Genomic DNA, 5,350 nt, shown 5'->3' on the forward strand with positions numbered 1-5,350 from the left:
TTAATGGGAGGAATGTACTTGCACTTGCGGGAAAACCCCCACGCTCGGAGGATTACATTTTCTTTTCTTTTCTTTTTTTTGCTCTTTCTCCCTTTCCAGGACTCTTTTTAAGTGGTGGGTTAATTCTTTGTAGCTGCTGCCTGGTTGCAAAGGACATGGGAAGGCGTCTGTCGTGCTCTAGCTGCGACGTACAGTATGTCTTATCTATGATGGTATGCAAAATAGATGTTTGATTTTCCTTGTAAGTGGGAGACTTTTGATTTTGAGTCGCCGGAGCCCATGTTTAGTTCTCAGCTCTTGGGAGGGAGCTGCAAAGGCCTGCTCTGGCCATTGGAGGAAGCTTCAGGCAGCAGGGAAAATGTAAAGACGGTCTTGCAAATAGATTTGCGGGTGTGTGTCAAGGGGAGGAGGGGGGCGAGTGACAAAGTGTTATTCTAATGACCCTTTATGTAAATATCTGTGTTAAAAAAGCAAACGAATTGCATATTTACTTGTGCCGCGTATTCACTCAGGCCTGGCTCGGGTGGGTGTGTTTTAAAATATCTCAGCAGATTTCTGTTTCAATTTGCATGTATTATTATTTTTCCCCACCGCCTGAATGTCCGGGGGGTAAGAGGATTTCAAATTCCTCTTCTGCCTGACAGAGAGGAAAGTGGGGGGGGGGGAGAGGCTTGTGCCTCCGATAGCATTTCAGGTTTATTCCAATTAATAGAAATTAGTTTACAAGAATCACCACCGCAGGGTCACTGTGCCCTAGCTCCGGCTAATCAAATTGCTTAAAGCGACTGATTAAATTACCAAGAATTCCAAGAAAACTGCAGCCTAAATGCAAAGTTATTGAACATTTCCTGAGGGTTGGGTTTTTTTTGGGTTTTTTGGGTTTTTTTAATTTCTCAGCAAAGTGCCCAGGCTGAAATACTCAGCACTGTGTTAAAACAAAATAGGAGGAAAGCCTTGTAACCGATAGCCTGCATCTGTCATTAAAAATAGCCCAGTAAGGAGCAGGAATCAGGCTAAGATGATACTTGAGAGGATGCAGACGAGCTTTAAAGACGTTTCCCTTTGTAGTTGGAAAGTAATATCTATAATTCAGAGTGAGCATAGCTTTTACTTATTAGACTCTAAGCTCTCGGGGACATAGAAAGCTTGTTTATCCACTTTAGCAAAATTACTGGTGTCATAGAAGTGGACTCGGTAACAGATATAATACAATAAGTATAATGCCAAGCTCGCTTTTATTTTTTTATCGTGCCTTTATTAATTCATTTTTTTAAAGATCCCCTTCCTGCTCCCCACCTCCCCCCTTCGCACAGCCTGAGTCTTCGACGGTGGCGGCTGAAGGCAATGCTTGCAGAAAGTTGGGAGGTGGAGAAGATTTTTTGGTCCGATTGATGATTTATCAGGACGGCTGTTAAAATTGGCACCTCGCGGAGCAGAGATCTTGGTATGCCTTTACTCTGCCAAGTGTTAGGGTTGCATCAGAGTTTCCATTATAAACCCCCTGTTTACTGGGACTTATAAATCAGCCCTGAGCGTTCACTTTGGGCTGGGAGCTGGTGTTCAGGTGCCAAGCCTGGAAGCACCGGGTAGATTATATCCATTATTTTTTTCCCCCCTTGGGATGATCTTCCTCCTCTCTGTGCAATCCTGTGCTTTTCCATGCTTTCACTTCACCCTCACCCAGCTGCTATGCCTTGAACACGTGCTTCTTGTGCACCTAAACCTCTGCTCGTCACCACTGGAGTTTCCTCTCCAGATACTGAACCGGGACTTCGGAGGCTGTGCAGGGAGTATCGTACCCAGCATAGGAAGGGCAATGTGAAGTTCTTGCAGCGCCTGCGTTGGCCGGGGAGGCACTGCAGAGTAAGATGAGGCCTTCCATGTCCTGGCTGTGCGAGCGATATGAAAAGCCCAGGCCGGGTTTCTAGTCGCAGCCTGCAAGAGGGCAAGAAAGTTGTGCTGTGGTAGAATAGGCTGCGTCGCTCCTTTTAGCTCAGAAACTGGCTTCGTTTTCAAAAGGAAAGTGCTCCTTGCAGTGCGATGGTCGACAGGGTAGAAAAACGCAGTGAATGTTGCCCTGCTTTGCACGTGCGTCTGCTCCCCAGCCTGGGCCCTCGCCTCCCTTTGCTCTCCATGTAGAGCCACCCTCGCTTGATCCTCCTCCAGGTCTGTGGCACATAGCAGCCCAAACTCTGCATCGACATATAGGAGTCAAGGTATGCGACAGGCCGGCACGGCTCCTTTGGCGGTGTCCTGGATCAATAAGAGCGAGGTTTGTAGAGGGCAGCAGATTGGGACCTTTGCATCTCCCACGGTCCTGAAGGTAGATCGAGATCATTAAGTCTAATAGCCCCATCGGCACAGGGGATTCTGTTCTCCCCCCTGAAACAGATGTTCCTGCAGTTTAGACGATGTTACTTTTCAGTTATTTTTCTAAAAACAAAAGTTCTTTGGTTGTTTCAGTGATTCTTTTAAAAAAAACAAACAAACCAAATTTGCTGTGCATTTCTGCCAGCGTAGGTAACGAGTGGGGGGTACTCGTCTGAGCTCTTAGCATCATCTCCACGGGGCTTGGTCAGACACTGTTCGAGGACGAGAACGAACCTTTCTTTCTACGGACTTGTTCAGTCCTTCGGGCTACGTCACCTGGGTGTTAAAGTCTTTCGGGTCGGGTCTCGGATGAAGTCTAGGTAGCCAAAGGGCTCTGCATAATCCTCTGAGCAATACCGGTTTTAAATAAACCTCTGTTTAAAAATGATTATTTGTTACTTATTGTAATTAGCTCCTTCAGGAAGTCAGTGCTACTCATTCCCTAGATAGCCAGCTGGTGCCTAATAATGGCTTTATGTCTAATAAATGCATACATACAGAAATAAACAGCCCCCAGGACTTTTTCTTTTCTTTTTTTCTGAGTGGCAAGGGCAGAAAATTCACCTTTAAGAAAAGACGTTTCCTATATGACTCCTTACTCACAGCAGTTAAAGATGGATTATCAGCCAAGCCCTGTCTTTTTAAGAGCTTTGGGTTGGATCACAAATGTTATTTCAAGGCAGTTTTGTACACGTAAACTTATATAATAAGGTGGGATTGCACATTGCTCAGGGACAGTGTATTCCCTGGCTCGCTCGCGTTATCTTGTTTTCTCATCTAACCTACTTTTTTTTTTTTGTCAGAGGCTGGTGCTTTGCAGAAACCTGTTTTCAGTGCAATCTCTGAGCTCTTTTGTGGGTGTCTGATTTCTGTAACGCAGTTCGGTTTCCAGTATGAATGTAACGTGCAGAGAATATCATGACGCTGCTCTAGGTGTATGTGATCTTATCTACCTGACATTTAGTTTTTAACCGTCTATTCACTCGATTTGCATAAAATCACATGATCGCAACTTCATTTTTTTTTTTTTTTTTTTTTGCATCATCATAACAAAGCATTCGAGTTTACCACTTTGCATTTGCTTGCTGTCTGTGCTTGCGTGCCTGTTCCTCCTAGTTCGTCCCTCTTTTTGCACCTAGGCTAGAAGTTTGGAGGTAGATTATAAGCCTGCACTGGTGCCGGCCCGGAGCTAAGATCCTTAGTGAGCACAAGTGTCACGATTGAACTTCACAGAGCAAGCAGCCTCAACACCCCGCTTTCATCCCACGCTAGTTTTACTTGAGTCTCTTAAATATTTGAAATCTCTGTATTTTTTTTATTATTGCAGAGGGCAGGCCTCAGAACAGCCTTCCTGCTCCCAGAAGCTTTACCTTGCAACCAGCTTCCAGGAGCTAAATAAACCCCCCGTTGCTGCTGCTTTTTCCTTTCGGGTCCTACAGAACGATATTTTCCCATCGGTGCCAGGAGAAGAGGCAGCTGGGCTTGGAGCAGAACAAGGGAGGAAGACCCAAAGGCTTGTTAGCTCCAGTGAGGAAGGTGGGGCGGCGGGGGGGTATTGTTATGCTCATTATCGTTATTATTTTGAACTTTAATTGGAATGTTTGTGATCTGGCCGGGTCCTTACCTCCGGTGAAAGGGCTGGAAGTGGAAAAACTTGATTGGCATGCCGGGGCCTGGCTCTTATACCGCCCTCGGTACACCTGACCGCACTGAACCAGCTCTGAAGGCTGCCCGCCTCGTCTCACTCAGAGCCCAAGAATGTGCATGGGGACGGCACGGGTACTTTTCCATTCGTGGGCCTGCGGTGGAGATGGCTTCTGGTTTAAGTCCTCCCTCCTGCAGAAACCTGTTGACGGTGTGAGATGCCAACCAGCACCCCCCAGTCCCTGGGAGTCAGCCGCTGGGTGCACGCTGGAGAGGCTGCTCTTCCAGCTGGGAGAAGGGATGGATGGGGGCAAGGTGGGTGGACCGGTGGATCAGGGGCTGGGAATCTCCCTTGACTTTCAAACTGGAGGTGATATTCACTCAGGCCCCCAAATACAAGCAACGCTGGGGCGGCGTTACCGGTTTCACACGTGTAATACACCCACACACATGCACAGGCGCCCCTATATTTTCACATGTCAAGGTGGGAGGCACTTCAGATGGGATCATGAAGGTTTGGGATTGCTATTTCCAATCCAAAGGATCGTCTCAGTGCTGTTGAAACACACACAGGATATTTTCAATGCCATCACTTAAGGACCCGGAACTGGGTCACATAACAGGGCTGGCTCACATCTGGCGACGGGATCATCACGCTGAGTGAAACAGAGATATTACAGACATGTTCTTATGCAATTGTCATTATTGACAAATCCACCTTCCCACCCTTACGGGGAGAGTGACGGTGAGAACTTCTGTCTGAAATGATTTTCTCAGCATAAGTGTGGGAGGAGGATTGTTGCCACTTTTTTTTTTTTCCTGCCTATCTGCCTGTCTGATCCTGCAAACACTTACTATCTGGCGTAATAAATATTATCTATATATACAGACTAATATGCAAGGCTTTTGATTGCTCTCCGCTCCGTGCCAGTGAACATCACAAAGTTGGGCCCTATGTACGTGATCTTTGGGATGAAAAAAAAGGGATAAACTTCAGACCTAGATTCTAGTAGGCATCCAGCCAATCGCAGATAATTCTCCTCCTCCCTTCCCCCCCCTGCAATCAATTTTTAACCGATTACAGACCAAAGTCTGTGATTATGTATGTGCGTGTGAGACAAGTTTGTAGAAAAATGTAGTGGCTCACATGCAGCGAGAGAAGTTTGCAATGACCGTGTGCTATTGATCGTAACGGTGGTTCTTAAACTTTTTTTTGGGGGGGGTATACCTCTTTTGAGGCTAGTTAAATTAATTTGCCTGTGCCCTTCAGATTTTTCACGTGACGGATAGTAAAGAAGGAATATTTCATGTCCCCTCAGCCACGCTGTTACCTTTC

This window comes from Crocodylus porosus, unplaced genomic scaffold (assembly GCF_001723895.1).
Source record: "Crocodylus porosus isolate Cpor-Errol unplaced genomic scaffold, CroPor_comp1, whole genome shotgun sequence".
Taxonomy (NCBI): domain Eukaryota; kingdom Metazoa; phylum Chordata; order Crocodylia; family Crocodylidae; genus Crocodylus; species Crocodylus porosus.